Source organism: Lytechinus variegatus, chromosome 1 (assembly GCF_018143015.1).
Source record: "Lytechinus variegatus isolate NC3 chromosome 1, Lvar_3.0, whole genome shotgun sequence".
NCBI classification, from domain to species: Eukaryota; Metazoa; Echinodermata; class Echinoidea; order Temnopleuroida; family Toxopneustidae; genus Lytechinus; species Lytechinus variegatus.
The window spans coordinates 46,636,514-46,654,776 of NC_054740.1; the positions used below are offsets into that span (position 1 = coordinate 46,636,514).

Sequence of the window (18,263 nt, forward strand, 5' to 3'; positions counted from 1 at the left end):
TCGCACAGCTTGCGGGATGTCTACATCTCGCTCTGCCTGAGCGTCCTTCCAACATTCCCAGCTGAGGTCAAACATTATTTATTACCTGGGCCTCGCTCGTCAAGAGCGACTGTCCTTCGCTTACGTAACGGCGAGGATAGTCTCTCAGTCGCGTGCGACCTCGCCCAGCGATGACAGATCTCTGTCGCGTGCGACCTCGCCTGACCTCACGCCGAGGACAGTTCTGTTTTGCATAAGTCCAGGGTCTCGCTCGCTCGTAAACATAGTCTGCCCTTGTGTTATGCAACATCAAGGACCGACTCTCAGTCGCGTGCAGCCCATCTCGGCCGAGGACGAATGTTGTTCTTGGGAGAGGGATAGAAACTAGCTCAAGGATGCTTTGCTCGATTTAGCTCTCTATAAAAGGGGTGGTAATTCGCATTTCGAAAGAGATTCTCGGGGCATGTCTTGGAGTCCATTTCAATCGATTGTATAGTTGGATTGTGTCTTATTCCTCGAACGCGTTACTATAATAAACGGACAGTCTGACCTAAAAGTCAGCTTTGATTGTTTCACTCTGCTGTTCCACACTTTTGAGAGAATAGATGTACGGATAGTTGATTTACGTTCTGAGAGAACTGAAAGAATTGAAGTGAGAACTTTTATACAGAGACAGTGAGAGGGGAGAAAACGAACACTTGTGAACTCAGTGAGATCTGTGAGAGCCTACACTTTAGTGATTTAATAATTTCCAATCCCCTTATATAAATTTCGTAACAGTATCATTTCTTCACTGAAACTGAAACAATTCATAATTCACTGAAATTCATAATTTACTGAATTTGAAACAATTCACTATAAGTGAAACCTTCAAACACGAATTCCTAATACTCTGCTTACAACACAATACCATTGTTTTGGTACTTCAAAACCAATAACAGCTTTCCAGAAACCTTCTAAAATTCAGAATTTTTTCAAACTTAAGCATACGTACAAACACAATTTAAATTTAAGAATCCCCATGCATGACATGGGAATCCCCCAAATGTCAATTTTTGCTGTAGGAAAACCCACAAAAATATTTTACTACTAATAGTACAAAAGACAATTTTAAAATGTGCTATTTGGATTCTCAATTAATTTTTAAAGCACTTCGCAGAATCCCCCATTCTTAATACCATTTCTCTCACTGTGAAGCCCTGGTATTTTCTGCAAAATCTGCCTCCTATAGCAGCTGTATCTTCAAGCAGATACTGACCTTTTCTATTCAAATATTTTTGTGCAATTTGTTTTTAAAGGGAATGATGATTGTGGTGATTGGGCTATTAAGCAATACCTTTGACATGCTTGGAAGTGTGCAGATTGGCTTAAAATTAATGACAGTGCTTTGTCAAATTTATAAAATTAGTTTCAAATCAGTTGCATGTGCTTACCATCTCAATAAATGTAAACATTGAAAATTGTTTCCCTCATGTACTGATGTTGGAAGCCATAATCTTGAAAAGTGCCTGTGTATAATTCTTGGAATGAAATACTAAGTTGCTTGAAACTTACAATCTAACTAAAATTCCATAGAGAACACTTAAAATGTAATTCTTCAAATTTGTGGTGTTAAACTTATTTACATGTACAGTAACAAAATGTGTACAAAAATCAAAAAGTAGAATATTAATAGCTTAGTCTTCAATCCCCCCCCCCCAAAAAAAAATTGTTGTTGACCATCTGATCTGTAAAAATTTTGGGTCCAAATATCTTTTCTTTTTTGTGTGTGCAAAATCCTATTCTATCTGTGACAAAAATTTCATAAAGCATTTATACGTAATTCTTGGGATATGAAAAGATTTCCAATTCAAGGGCCACTGAAATTTGTACTGAAGCAAAGCGAAAAAATGCACATACTGGATGTCTAAATTCACGGTCAACCTGTAGTATCTATTTCAATCAATTTTGCACATAAAAGACAGATACAACACCTAAGGTGATTGCACGTAGAGAAAGTGTGACCAACTGTGTTGCAGTAGCATCACCAAATTAATTAATTTCTCTTAAACTGAAGAACTACTGGCATCAGCATTTCGGACAGCATTTAAGTCATACAGGCATCTTACGACCTTGGATGGGGGTTGAGATGTGGAATCTATGTGCATCAGAATCTTCTGAATGAATGTGAGGGTGGTACCCATCTCGGGGTTGTATGATAAGTTGAATACATAATGGGCCGACATAAGCAGAGAGACTGCTGTCATGAGGTAGGTGGTTGTCTCGCAGATGACTTCATTCTCTGCTGTAATATAGAATGATGATTGCAGAATTTCTGTGATTTTTTCATGATCACTGCTCAAGAGTCAGACCTGCACTGTCGGGCTTACTTTTGTAGATGATTTTGGCGATTGTTCCGTTTTTTATCCTAAAAAAGGGAAACATAAGTGAGAAATGCTGATTAGTTTATTTCTGGTAATGTACACAAGGCAAATTGGTTGATCCTAGTGAAAATGATAACTTCAAGGTTATGCTAATACATATACTGCTAACGGTACTGTAGTTCAAGATGTATGATATTAAATGAAACACTATAGTATTTATTTTGATACTTTATAAATTGTAGCCTAAAGAACCGCAAGACTTACAAAAATGTAACTGTAATAAAGAATTTCTTAGCCATGGTTGAGTAAGTGTTAACTATGAATTATCATCCAAGCTCTATCAAATTACATGGATGGAAATGAATAATAAATTGGACTCAGAGTTGAGAAATGTACTACTTTCTTGGAAACACCAAAACATCAAGTTGAACAGTTTATATAGCCATCAAATCATTTATATACAAGTGGAACACCTCTGGCAGTCTCGCCTGCATTACTCAGTTCATTGAGTTCAACATAGCAGCAGTGCTGACTTTGATGGTCAAAGTTCATTAAAGGACAAGTCCACCCCAACAAAAACACTGACATGGCAACACACCTGGCTCATGGCATACTCCATTGAAAGTGGTTGTTTTTTGGAAGCCCCCCAGTTATGGCCGCCACAAGTTACAGTGAGGTGAAGTCGAATTCACCTATACTTTTCTTAAGCCACTTTAAAAATTTCTAAGTGCTTTTTAAATATGAAGTACTATTATTGCAACTTTCAATTAGAATAATATTAGCAATTTTTTTTTTTTGGGGGGGGGGGGAAATTAAGATATAGGACCTACTCTTCACCTAAACCCCTATGAATTAAACCCTGGTGAGATATTGGTTTATAGGCTTCAGGAGGATGTTCTCAATTTATGTATCAACTCTGGAGATAATTTGAGATTCAATAAATCAATTTTCACGAAAATTATACTAATGTGTAATCTTCTTTACATTGATGCTAAACAAAAGTTAGCAATCAAAATAATTAATCAAATGGGCAAAATCTAATTCCTTATTCTCATAAGTAGCATTCTATGGTAGGCAATATTCTTTTCTTAATCTTTCGAAGGTTAGGATCTTACTGTGATAGTAAGTTATACATCATTTCAAAACTAATATTAGAATTTCCTGTGTTAAAAGAGAGATTAAATCCAACATCTATTTCTTATGACTTTTTAAGAGTTTTGTGGTGCCAGGTCTCATATGGCCTGTCAGTTGAGCTATCTAAATGGGCATGCCTGCAACAGCTTCACTCACTCAAAATTCTGCTGATATTTGTATAAACCTTTAATGAATTTTATGCATCAAACTTACCTGGCTATGCTGACAAAGCAATGCCTTCTCTTCCAAAATAGTAGGAATCAACAGAAGTGCTCCACATGATTTGATCACTGCAAAGAAGAAAAATGAAGACTGAACTCAAGCAATATAAATCGAACTCCAGAATATCAGTATTTTTGTGGTTGTCCATTCAGAAATGTTAAAAATATACAGTATACAATTTACATTTTGACCAACTGGCCTGGGTCATCCTTCTTTAACCATTTGAATTGCACATCAGGGACCGTTTCATCAACATTTTTGTCTGACAAGTTGTTAGATCTGACATCTTTCCTTGATTCTGATTGGCTGAAAAGCATTGTTCCTGTGGTAACTGTCGGATAAACTGGCACTTGTCGGAAGAAACGTCCGACAAGTCCCTTCATGAAACGCTCCCCAGGTATATATAGAAGGGTGCCGGGTAAAAATGGCAGAGGTAAAAATGGCAGAGGTAAAAATGGCAAAGGTAAAAATGGCAGAGGTAAAAATGGCAAAGGTAAAAATGGCAGAGGTAATAATGGCAGAGGTAAAAATGGCAAAGGTAAAAATGGCAGAGGTAAAAATGGCAGAGGTAAAAATGGCAGAGGTAATAATGGCAGAGGTAAAAATGGCACTTAGAGGTAAAAAATATGGCAGAGGTAAGAAATAGAGCCTTTCAAGTGAATATCAGTCATAATTATTGACCTTGAATGGACTCCTATCGACAAAATTAGTATTATGAACTGATGAGATATTTATATTTGGATTTTTTTTCATCATTTAAGGTCTATATATACTTTATCATTGATATGATTAAACTCAAACATTTTCATGCCAAAATGATTTCAATTAGTCAGTAATAAAAGGATTTATCTTGGCCAGTTCGTGAGTAGAACGGCACTTCATCGCATACATACCAAACGAATTGTAAACACCAATGTGTGCTACCATTAACACACTGGAATAGACGAGTTCGGGATTTCTTTGAACCACTTGCATATATAACTTTGATAATAGAACAATAACAAAACGTTCTGTAACAGAAGTAATTTTTCATATTTCAACATCATAATGGATCCAAATAGATATTGATATGATACGCATACTGTATATAGTTTAATGTAAATGATAAAATAATAGCAACTAGTGCTCATTTTTCAGAGTAATACCTCCATTGCAGATAGTTCAAGTGGATATCAGGTTCCTTAACTAGTTTCTATGGTAACGGGTACCGCATGAAATTTGAAATGTGTAGCGAATCAGAGATTTTATTTATATAGGTGTTTCTTAGGTACCATTCTATCGACGTGTCTTGAAGGGGAAATTCACCCTGACAAATGGTTTACTGTAAAAATAGCAGAAAAAATATATTAGTGAAGGTTTGCGGAAAACCCATCAAAGATTAAGAAAGTTATTAGTTTGAATTTTTGATCTGTGACGTCGTATACTAGTAACTACCCCATGTTTTATGCACCAAAATGTCTACTTTTAAATTGTTCAATCAGTGGTTCGTGATTGCTAAAAAGAAATTGTTCAAGAGCGGATGTGTAGTTATTTTTATGTTAATATACTTCAGGTACAATTAAAACAATTTTCTTTTCTTTTTTTTAGAAAATGACATTCCATTGATATTTTTATTACACCATATATGGGAAAAATGCTCGCAGATGACGTCCTCTTTAACATGTATAAATTTAGTAGCTTTTAAAATCTTTGATTGATTCCCTAAAGCCCTCACCAATATAATTCTAATAAACTTTATGTCAGTGTGAATTTCCCCTGTAATGAATATTTGGGATCCACTGTGTTCTTCAGATTTGAATATTAGAAGAGTGATTTGACATGAGAAGGTCGTGCATGTAAGTCCAGGAAAAAAAGAAGAAATACCAACTCAAAAAGTGTTATCATTTTTACCTCTGCCATTTTTATCTTTGCCATTTTTACCTCTGCCATTTTTACCTCTGCCATTTTTACCTCTGCCATTTTTACATTTGCCATTTTTACCTCTGCCATTTTTACTTCTGCTATTTTTACCTTTGCCATTTTTACCTCTGCCATTTTTACACCGAGCCATATAGAAGAGTACACTTTGGAGCCATGTAATTATTGTCTTTCTTTCTTTCTCTTGAAATTAAAATGGGGTATATGGATTTGGGACTGGTAAAACTCGGGGGGGGGGGGAGCAAGTACAGTAACTCTTTAACCATTTTCAAAGTTTTCCTCCCAAGAATGAAATTATTGCACGCCCACTCCTTATTAAACATCTCAATAACATACTTTTCCTGGTGTCCTCATTTTCTGCTGCTGCAGCCAAGATCAGGTTTTTGAGCTCCAAACCTTGCTTGGGAGTCTTACATATCTCTAGTAATGGATCAGCATATTCAAATGTCCTGCTTCCAACTTCTGCTTAATTGGGTCCTCTGACAGTCTCTCAAACTCTTTAATCATCAAATGAAAAGAATAAACAGGGAATTTAAACAGGGCAGTCTTATGTTTCTCTGCGTGAAAAAAAGAAAAAGAATAGGTGTGTAAAAAATGGCTCAATCAAGAATAATTTTGAAGACCATGTGCGAATCTCTACACTCTTGATAAAATGACCCAACTGACTCCAGTCTTTCTTTGTCTCCATGAGTTGGAATCACATTCACTCTATATATACAATGATCAATGTATTGAATTCATATGAAAATTTATTGGTGAACAATTATATACAGTTCTTTAAATGGGCCTATCACTTAACCCATTCACAAAGATAAGTTTTTGCATGAGATGCTCAGTGAAATTGTCCCTTACTTGTCAGCAAGAAAAAAATTCTAGTAAGAAGAAAGTAAATATTTTGCTCTCGTAAATTTTAGCACTTTGCAAATTTTAATCTCCTTTAACTATCATAATTTTAAGCCTGTACACGCTATTTACTAAGAGATTTTGCATTGAGTGTGAAATGGTAGGACCTTTAGATTCTTCTCAATCAACAGACATGATATGATTGAGATCAGATAAAGATTAATTTTTTTTTTTCAAACTTTCTAAGTATTATGTTTTCACACAATTTATTGATTATTTCAAAGATGGATAATAATAAACTAGGTTAACATACAAAATGTGATTGTATGTTCCTAGAAATGAGAACATACCCATTTCTATAAAACTTATAGCTCCAATTCTAGTTAACCCTAACTAGGCCGGGCTTTTTGGCTGTTGCTGTTCTGTGGCCGGGGGGGGGTTGATTCAACCATTCCCCCCTCCCCCGAGATCTTGGACGCCGATCGCACGAGCGTTGCAAAAATTGCACGGATATTTTATTTTAAATGAATAAATTATGCTAATTTATGCAAAAATCATGCTTCTTGCTCTAATTCACTAAATAACGCTCCTAGAATGCTATTTTTTAAAAAATATTCTTTGAAGAATTTTTAACAATCGCAACTGAAAAAACTTTGGTATGGAAATCAATTTATGTATTTTATTGTTTTGTGAATTTCTTATGTATTTCTTTGTTTTTCAGCCTTTTGTTTTTCTTTGTTATTTTCACCAGATTTATTGCACAAACTTTGAATCATAATTATGCTTAAATCAATTGATTTCAGCTGTTTAAGGTAAAAATAATCATATCTTTATGAATAAGATGAGAAAACTCAATTTGCATTGACTTTGTACACAAATCACATTTTGGAACAATATTTGGTCTGACATGCACTTACAAAATGTTGCGTAATTTCAGAACCGCGTACACGGGTGTCGTAAATTTGGTCTAAAAAGATGCGCCAGACTCAATGTATAAACTCTGCGAGTGGCGCAGTCAAAAATATTTGCGCGGGGGAATGATCGCAGAAAATGTTGAGGGTGGGGTGATTTAACCCCCCGGCCTGTTTAGGGTTAAGCATGGACTTGCTTATTCCAAGAATAGACCCTTGTTACACGTAAATCTAATGATAGATTTTTGTTCATAAATGAAGTTTCTTGATCTGTATTAACGCTGATTTGAACTTACCTCATCTTCATGGAAAAGGTAAGGGTACATATCCTTCAAGTAGGATTCAGTCCAGTTGCTGTTGATGATACCCTTGCGCCTATTGGCTAAAGTTAGTGACATTAGATTGTCTATCATCATGCTGTCCTGTCTTGTTTTTCTGGATTCATTCTGAAGCATCTTGATGTGTGCATTGATCATTTCTTCATCCTCACCTTCTGGGGATGCAGGAAGGTACTTTCTTTATGCCATACATGTGTTTGCCTGCAGCTTTGTCTGGTTTGGGTGTCGTCCTTCCCCCCCCCCCCCTTTCCATTTGTCCTAATGGATTATCACGTTCATGACACTTCCTGAATCTGTTGCTTAGTGACTTCTTCCAGTAGCCCTGTAAAAAATAATAATAAAATTATAAAAAAACAAATAAAATGTGCAAAAATGAATTGGAAATATTCTTAAGGTTATTTTGATGGGATAAATGTGACACATGCTTCAGATAGTCACTGCATTTCCAAGTTAATAAAAACAAAAACCCCATCCATTATTCAAGATGGGGGCTGGGGGTTGGCTTTGCGATCGAGCCTAATCTCACATCTCAACATTATCTAATAAAAATATTCATCTTAATTATTGTTGGGAAAGGGGCACTTATCAAATTAAAAACACCTCAGTAGACCAGGAACAGGTCCTACAGGACACCTCTACATTTTTCTGTGAGAAGGAAATGCATGTAGTCGAGACTCACCCAAGCCCAAGGGTTCATTACATGCCTGCCTGCATGTGGGCAATCTAGGACTATATGTTATGCCAATGCTGTACACAGCAAAACAGCAAACAATTTAAAAAATCATTAAAATATCACTTTTGTGATAATTTTTGTATTCACCAGAGCGCTCGAAAACTTAAATTTTGGGCATCTTTTGTGTACGCCCTCTATTAGTGGAAAAATAAAGGCAAGACAATTGTAGTTTTTCAATCTCTATTTTTAATTAAGAAAAAGTAATTTTAAAGAATCAAATTAATTAAGAGACAAGTTACATATGATAAATAGCTGTAATGGAACCTAACGGTGTCAAAAAAATTAAACATTTTGTCCCAAAGAAAAGGAGAAAATAGGCCAAACATTGCCAACCTTATTTCACCACACAGGGAGCAGTACTAGTAACACAGAGAACAAGATTATATCATAACCTTGTTCATAGAATGAGTGGTCTAGATTTGATCTACCTGATGTGAGTCATTTTGAACTCAGATTATATCGATACTAGGCAAGTGACAAATAATACTAATAGTAAGTGCTAGACCTATCATCCAATAAGAGCAAGAATTGAAAAATACAGGAACTTGTTCTTTTCAGTACCGGTACCATCATCAATCAAATGGAACCACCTGATTGACATTGAATAAACTCGCCATCGACAAACTCATTCAAGAAGAAGAAGGCCATCGAAAAGACCTTCTAATGATCCCTTTGCCCTCCCTCAACCTCACCCGATCTCAGGCTCACCCAATGCGTTCATGCCCAGGCAGGAGGGCCCTGCATCGTGCACATCCAGATTATAGAACTGCATCGTACACGTGGATAACAGCAACTGTTAGATGTGGTAATCTGTTTCGTAGGTAGGATGGGGGGTCAGGTGTCCGGACATTTTATACTTTTCAAGCCTACTTTTTTGTCTTTGGATTACCCTAAAAATATGAATTCAATAGTTGTAATCACCTTCTATTTTGTTCTCTATAATAATCCCTACATTTTGTACTAAAAATTGATGAAACTTCGCCTGTAAATTTCTTTGACTTGCTCAAGTCCCGACACACAACCTGTCCGAACACAAAATACATATCTACACTCAATTAAACAGACGCGCAGCGGAGCTACACTACAGCCCTACAACCATAAAGCACACACACATACACCCATCCGTCCGGTGCACGTAATCCTCTCAAAGTTCCACAAATCATCACCTAAATTGAGAATCAATTATTCATGTCCACCAAATTTCCTCTCATTCTCTTCAGCAAATTAATTTCTCAGCGGCCTACAGGTGAAATGAACAAAATTATTCACATAACTGCAGGATTAAAACGATTTTACTCACAGTATTCTCTTGATCCAATTCAGCAATGGCGACGTCAAACGGGAATGGTTCGCGTGATGGTTGACGTCATAGCGCGCAAGTAGCGCATGCGCGCACGGCTTTCTTCTTGACTCACTTTATTTGTAAATGAGTCAATCGCCGATCTTGACTCATTTTTTACAACTATGTGAGTCAGTCGGAGCATTCTGCAAGTGAGTCATTTCGTTATTGACTCACTTGTTAATTACAGATGAGTCAACTAAGACTCATTTAATTTTGTTAGTGAGTCAAGTTTCGCCTGACTCACAAATATTATATATAAATGAGTCACATGACTCACTTTTATCTGTGGGTGAAGGCACCTGTAGAGGGCAGTAGAGAGCAAAATAATCAGGGGGTGGAAACTCCGCTTCTGCATCCGGTCAGAATTGAAGAAAATTTTGGAGGGTCAAAAGTGCACACTGCTCCCATTTTACATGTACAAGCCTATGGACACCGCCACTGCTTTGGTACACCAGCGAAATGGAGGCGTGGTCATTAAACGTCCTTCGCGCATAGCGTAAAAATATGTAAATGAGCATTTGGTCACTAATTAGCATAATGCGCGACCTAATTTAATATCGTTGGTGTCTGTGATTATAATACATCATGCCACAAGCTCATTCATTCTTAAGTAATCTTATTTTTATTGATTTTAGCTGCAAGTTGCCAGGATCTTTGTTTGGGCAATAACTGGAAACTTTATGGGAGGGAATTTAATTGAGCTTGATTTGCCCTCTTTTCATATAATTTTCATTGTAATTACATTCACTATTTATATTACAGAAGAAGTTCCCAAAGAAAATGTTGCCATAATAATTTTTCACCCTTAAATCGTGTAAGTGTTCATCGGTTGACATTAATGGTTAAATGTAATTACGATGGCATCTATTTATGTTTCTGAAGCCCTTATTTGAAGAGCTCACTTGCAAAAGGGGTTAGGTCCATTTTTCATCAAATTTGATGTGTTTTTTTTTGTCTCAATGTATTTATTTTTAGATGATACCAAAGAAAAGTTGAAATTCCCATTAAAATGTGATCTAAAATGGCCAGGAAAAATCACTTTTTTTCAAAAGGGGTTAAGGTCCATTTAGGTTTTGTTGCAAAAGGGGTTAGGTCCACACAATTTTTTTATTTGGAAATGAATATTTTACAAAATATAAAGACAGGTAGTAGCCAATTTTATGTTCTCATGGTAGGGCGTCATAAAAATCAGTTTTGCACAAAAATATCGCAATATGGGAGAGTGGACCTAACCCCTTTTGCAAACAAACTATTCTGAAGAGCTCATTTGTAAAAAGGGGTTAGGTCCATTGTTCATAATTTTTTTTGTTTTCTGTCTCAAAATCTCTATTTTTTAGTCGTTCTAATGAAAACAACGAAAATTTGAAATTCACATGAATTAAATAGTGAATAAAAGTGGCAAAGAAAAATCACCTTTTTAATCAAAATTGATTGGATTCATTTCAGTTTAGTTGCAAAAGGGGTTAGGTCCACAATGATATTTTTTAAAGAATATATGGAAAAAATTGAAGACAGGTACATTTCTTTTATACCCAATTTTATTTTCACATGATAGGGTAGTACATCATGACAAATTAGTTTCTCATCAGAATAATGCAATATAAAAAACATGGATTTTCTTGGAATGGTAATAAGTGGACCTAACCCTTTTGCAACTAAACTCTTCATTTATATTTTTATCTTTTCTGATTATCTTAATTGCAGAAAACTAAATGAGCCTTTATTTCATTATTTGAACAAAAATAAAAACAAATCAAATTCTTTTACATAATTAGTGTACAGTTTCCAATATAGGTCCTATTATAAATAACAGTCGGGAGCACTTAATTTTAAATGGCGACTTCTATGTCATCATCATATCAATGACCATGACCTAGGTACAATATTTAAGGGGATTCTCAAAATTATCTAGGCAAGAATGCAAACCGACCGTATGCTATAGGATATTCATTTTTCATTTTCAACTGGAAATGAATCTGGTATAATTTTCATGTGGAAAGAAAAATACATTTTATATACAGGTTCCACATTTTGTAGAAATAATTCCCTCCCCGTATATCCATCATGAACAGTAAGGTCTTATGATTGCTTCTTCCGAAACAAACAACTTTCTCTAACTGCCCCCCATTTCCTGCCTCTTCTCTCTCTCAGAAACTGACACACACAAATATATGCATAAAGGCAAACAATTCTCCTGTCATTTTACTTACTTTCCTACTCTTATCCTTATTTCTCTTGAAGAATATTTTAAATGCTGTTTGCTCTCATGATGTCACAGTAGTGTCATCATATTTGAGTACAGAGTGCAACATCTTGTGCCATTTGTGCATAAAATTTTTTGGTAGCAATATACCATCACAAATTGTTGATTAATAAATGAAAATGACCAAGATCAGATAATTTAATCAAAAATTAACATGTTTATTAAGAAATCCATTTTCTAAAACATTGAAAATAACACAACAATAATAATTAGAGTCTACAAGCATTAAATTAGATTTTAAAAAAATAAAGGATTGAGTACATTTTTCTACACTTAAGTAAAAATATACAATGTTTATTAAAATTTCATTCAAAATATGTCAATGAGCCTAATAGTTGATATGAGGGATGCATCCAGGATTTCATAAAAAGGGCATAAAAATCTGTGATATTCTGTTTATTTTTTTCCACCAAAGTTGCCACTCAAAAAAAGAGGTAAATTCCTTCCAAATTTGCTGACAAGAAATATTCTACTAATGTGAAAGCACTCCATGTAAAAAAAGGGGGGGGGGATAATTCCAGAATCTCCCTAAAGAGATTTGATATTGTCTACTGTCACTGTGGCTAGAATTCAATCTATTTTTTAAAATATAGTCTATTTATATATTCTTGAAGAGCTAATCCATGTCAATTTTTTTAAGTAAGATGAAAATAAATGCAATTTAATATCCCTGTATAATTATTCAGCCATTATATGAAGACTTGCAATTATGGTAACTTCGTCCAAGGCCATTGCAGCTACCATAAAGACCTTGAGTTCTAGTTGCTCAGCCCTGTTACCATGCTAATTGTCATAGTGACAAGATTACAATAGTAATAACTTGTTTATAAAATGAGGTCCAGGGCCCCGTTGCATAAAACTTTTGCCAGACTTATTTTTGCCATAGTTTTTCTATGGCAAAAACCTTAGTTTTTTGCCAGAGTTTCAATTTCGGTCAAAATTTCATGGCAAAAAAACTCTGGCAAACTTTTGCCAGAGTTTTTTAATTTGCCAGAGTTTTTTAAGACTGAATAAACTTGGACGAGGATGCACGCCGATATCAGCCGATATCACGATCGGTATCTGCGGCTGCTGGAAAAAATCATGGAGACTACATAGAACGTAAGCTTGATACTTTTTTTATGAAATGTGTTCATATTTGCTATTTTTATCATTATAAGTCGATGAATTATTTGCAAAAATATCTGGGTATTGTTTTTAATCCGTGCTCGCACCGTGAAAGTGAGATTCACGATTTTTTTTACACGTTTGAATCGTCCCATTTTTGTGTCGCAAGCAGCTGCGGGGTCAGCGTCTCGGCCATGTATATTGCCGCCGGAGCTTAGGCATAGTGATGTGACCGCGATGGTCGCACTTGGTGCGCAAACAGCTGAAATCACCAAATGCATCGACACGTTTGGAAAGCTTATTTATCGATTTATCGTATTTCTCTTGCTATGATCACATGTTCTACATTATGATTGGTATCAGTACATGAAAATTTCATGTTGTTTAAATCAATTTTTCATGTTAGAATTGAATGCAAAGTTGCCAACTTTGGACTCTGGAGTTTGGTCCACCGTCACTGTCGGTCGGCACTGAGTCAAACAAGTTGAATTGAAGTTGGTTAGATTCTAGGCCTAACAACAACAGTTAGATCAAAGTTTCAGATCTAACTTTAGGCCCAGAATCCACATTCTAGATCTAAATTAACTTTTTCTTAAAGAAGTTGAGACTTCAGCTTAGTCAGTAATGATATCTTGAGTTGAGGGCTCCACCGCGAAGCCCCTGACTGCCTGAGGCTGAGTCTGAGTAACTTTAAAATTTAAAAAAGATGCATAGCCGTAAAGCTAGAGCTAGATTGATTGTTGGCGCATAGACTCTCTGTTACCAGGCGCAGATCCAGAGCCTGTGTCTTAATGCAGGGCGCGAATTGGCACTATGCACTAGGGCCTACAGCGCTACGATCCAAAAATTTTGACAACTCTGAATGGAGGTCTTAATGTCTCCCTTAAAAAAATTGAAATAAAATAGGGGGCACTTGTACCATTTGACCCTCTTCCCCTGGATCTGCTATGACCCCACTTGAATCGACACCATGATCATGAACAGTACTTAGCGTAATGTGCCAAGAATTTTGAGGGGGCCTGACACTGACAATGGCATTGGGGGCAATTTTTTTTTGGAAAAATTGAGCGATCCAAAATTTTTACCTTTGTTTTTTTTAGTAAGAAATCAAAATTTGTGTTGGATTAAAACAATATCATATTTCACTCCTTTGCCTTTCGTTTCTTTTTTATCCCCTTTATTTTGTTTTTTAACATTTTTAGAGGGTCCATAGTCTAACCCATGGCCATGGGGGGCCAGTCCCTTCCCCCCCCCAAAAAAAAAAAAATTGTACGCCAGCAGAGAACATGAATCTGTACAGTGGCTAGAGATTAAAAATTGGTCTCAATTTAAAGCTTGTTATAATCCAACACTCTTTGCAATTTATTTAAATTAATTGAAATACATGATCATATTACCATTAAAGTAAGAATCTTGAAAATCCTTTATAAAAAAAATTCTTGCAGAGAAACAAATTATATATATATATATATAATGTAATTTTAGGGCCGAATGGAGACTATGGGATGTTGTATTTGTTAGTATATATTCATTTGATAATTAATACTGAAAGTAATCTCAATGCAAATATTTGTATGGCTTTATCTAGTCTTAATTTGTGACTTTCTAATAGGATTATTTATTTTCTCATTCAATATCTAACAGCTTAAATTGTTGAGGTATATACACAGGAGCAACTCACGTGCATGTGTGACCTTTTTGAGAAGAAACCACGCAAGACTGTTGGTTAGCAATCACCATGTAAAAGGGTAAGATATACAGCTTAATTTCAAATTAGTCAAAATTCTAAATGCTACCATTTAAGTATTTATAGACAGGCTTATCTTTTATGTTGATAATCTTGATGCAAAGTTTCTAAAAGTGAAGAAGAAGGAGTCAGTACTGCCTGATAATGTCGAACATTTAAGTAGTTATAAAGTGCAATTTTTTAAACAGGTTTTGTCTTGAAAGAAAATAAAAAAAATATTGTTTTTCAGGCATATTTGGAATGAGTAAGAATCCTCCTGTTGATTATTCAATTTATACAACCCCTCCAAAAAATACGATATTGTATCTAATCCCACCTGGCTATGCTAGTGATTGTGTAGACCTGAATCAATAATAGTTAAGTTCATTTAATTACCTCTTGCTATTCTTTGAAAATTATTATTTATTTATTTTTTTTTTGATATGTCCATTGAAAATGATGAAATCTTATTTTCTTACGATTACAAGTTTGGATTTTCATGGAATAAAACTGAAATAGTACAACACATCTATCTTATAAAATTCCCAAATTGAACTCTAGTTACATAAATAGATTGCAATTTTAGTTTTTTATATAACTTACAAAGTAGAAAAATAATATTAATGATATGCCATGAAATGAGATTTTTGTCAAATAAATTTAGACATTCGTGACATTAAGTGCAGAGTGTCTTTTCAATTATTATATAGCATATTTTATGATTTGTTTGTGTTTGCATTTTAAATAAAGGTTTGCAGAAACCAGACAGAGGGCCTGGGTGGAGATGCTATTGGCTGCCTAGGTCGGACTGCCTCCAACCTGAGGTGGTCTTGGAGTGATCTAACATTAGAATGAATGGTTACGCTAGGAATCAGACAAAGACTGGTGTGTATTTTTATTTATAAGAGTTAAGAATGTGTTTTATATGCATCAAGAAAAAAATAAAGATCACTATCTCTTAAATTTTATTTTGTTGTAATTGTCATGCAACTAATCCAAAATATCTCGAATTTTTTACCTCCACCCATCGGAGGTGGGGCCGAGGGCAGGTTTTGGGGTGTTCTGGCCATCATTTCTTAACTTATTCTGATAAGTAAAGAACAGTTTGATTTCAAACTTTGTCCAAGTATGCATGTAGGATTGATGATACTTTGATTATTTTGAGGGTATCAAGGTCAAAGGTGACATGCCTTGTTCACTGAATATACATCGTTCCTGTGATAAATGAAGAACCCTTTGATGGTTCAACTTCAACTTGGCAAATATACATTTGGGAGTAACAATGATCAGGTTATATCTTGGGGTCACTAGGTCAATTGTAAAAAATTCACCAGAGATCTTTGGAAAATTTGTGCGTTTAATATTTTTATTTTTTGATGTGGCAATAGTGGATGCATAAATTTTGAAACTTACAAATGTACCCCCATGATTCTTAATGGGTTAAGGATGGATTGGGTGTCACTGCTAAATTCTAAATAATTAACAAAGTGTTCTTCTCCCCCCCCCCCTCAAACAAAATCGTTGGAAGTACCATGTATATATGCAAATCATAACCTTTTATTTTTTTGGTTGTCAACATTTTCTGGACAAAAGTGCCCCTCCTTTTGGAAATTTCTGGATCTGTGCCTGGGGTGAGGCAAGTCAAAATCTAATCACCCTTCATAGTTTATTAATGATGTTCACTCCACTTTTAAGATCCTTCTGCCTTGATCCTTGTTTGCAATTATAACATTTATAATTTTGGCATTACTGTACTTTGTTAAATCTTTAGGAGGTGAACAGTTTGGTAAAGTGAAGTCAAAATGGAAATCGTGCTGGCAGTCATGAGGAACAAGGCCAAGCATTGGGTCCATCCATGGCCAGGAGACAGAGACTGAGACATCTGAGCAACTGGTTAGTTTTACCGTAAAGATTTATTACACTGATGCATAACAAAATTTAAAATAAATATATCAAAGGATCTTTTATTTATTTTCGCTTTTTTCTATATTCTTTCATTCATTTTCTTGAGAAATGAGCATAATTTTGATTGAAATTTGTATAAGATGGATCTCCCTATAAAAAATAGGTAAACTGGTTTACAATGAAAAATTCACATTATTTAAAACCCAGAATATTAATCATCTGTAACCCATAGAATTCTTTTCATTCATTTTGAATTAATTAAATCTGTTTGTCAAAGGGGACAGTTGTTTTTTTCCTCATGAAAATTTCCGCAAGGTATGAGTAGCTTCAACTACTATTTATTGCCAGCTTGAGAGATTTCGTTCAGAGTTGGTAAATGATTTAAAGTGAAAAAAAAAAAAAAATGAAATAAGAAATGTTGAATCATAGTAAGTCAATTAAAAAAACCAATGCGGAATGGTTGAAGATGTCATTAAAGTTAAGTCAAAGATTCTTTTTCTTGATGTGCAGCTTTCACATAAGGCAGCCTGCTTCTGGACATGGGGAAGCCAGAGAAAGAGAAGGAGGTTGAGGGGGAGCCTCAAGCTGTTCCCGAGGTACCATTGACATCCAGGGTAGATGGGATCTACCGGTAGTTGATTGTGTAGGACACCAAGATGAAACCCAGCGTAAGAGAAGAAAGAGAAGGTGATCTTTCTGTTTTGACCAGCACACCGAGTACCAGGAGCATGGATCTGCTGCAAGTTCAACAGGAGACTCAGAATGCAGCAAGCTATGCTGCAAATATTTTATATAAAAAATCATCCATGATGATTTTAAAATTATCCTTAATTGTTTGCAGCAGTTTGTTAATGGAAATCAGAAGTAATGTTGAATAATTCAACTTCTTTTTTTTTGTTCGTATTTTACTACTGATGTCCATTAACATCTACAATAAATATTACCCGTGTTCTAAGCAAATCTTGCTAAATTTTAAAGGAGGCATCAACTACTTATTGGTGCATATACTCCACCTTTTTTTTATGATGTTCCCTTGTTTTCCTGCTGAAAAGCTCAATGCAGCTTTAACTTAAGCAAAATATGAACAAAAATCTTTATTTGTAGAAATCCATACAGCAATATCTATATTACAGAGATTGGGCAAGATTGTTTCATTGACAGTTACTCATTAAAATAATTAATTTCATGTTATTTATGATAGTTTCTCAATTTCCATTGAAAATGAAATAAATGAAATGTATGAGAAATTTTAAGAACAATATTCATCAAAAAGAATCGTTCGCTGCTGCTATTGTTTTTTTTAAGAAGCAAATTTTACATTTTAAAATAAACCAGGCTATGTTGGCTTTTATGAATTCAACTTTTCTGTCAACTCTAAAAATAGTAGCTTCAATGCCACATACAATTTATATTCTTCTGGAATTAATATTGAAATTATTTTATTAGATGTTTTCATCATCTGTAGAATTTTTAGTAAAAC

General features: G+C 34.9%; 2 long non-coding RNA genes across 3 annotated transcripts; one reads left to right on the top strand and one right to left on the bottom strand.

The window, feature by feature from the left end:
- Positions 1 to 757: 757 nt before the first annotated feature.
- On the bottom strand, positions 758 to 9,814 carry LOC121415278. Its single transcript, XR_005969981.1, has 5 exons — positions 9,741 to 9,814; positions 7,666 to 8,029; positions 5,952 to 6,112; positions 3,690 to 3,766; positions 758 to 2,386 (listed from the first exon to the last, which is right to left on the bottom strand). It is a non-coding gene; the product is annotated as an uncharacterized LOC121415278 (long non-coding RNA).
- A 3,307-nt stretch (positions 9,815 to 13,121) lies between these two features.
- On the top strand, positions 13,122 to 17,936 carry LOC121415286. Of its 2 annotated transcripts, XR_005969983.1 has the most exons (5): positions 13,122 to 13,146; positions 14,797 to 14,900; positions 15,629 to 15,763; positions 16,650 to 16,771; positions 17,294 to 17,936. It is a non-coding gene; the product is annotated as an uncharacterized LOC121415286 (long non-coding RNA). The 2 variants fall into 2 exon arrangements; XR_005969982.1 differs by lacking the exon at positions 13,122 to 13,146 and having other exon boundaries at positions 14,685 to 14,900.
- Positions 17,937 to 18,263: the final 327 nt, after the last annotated feature.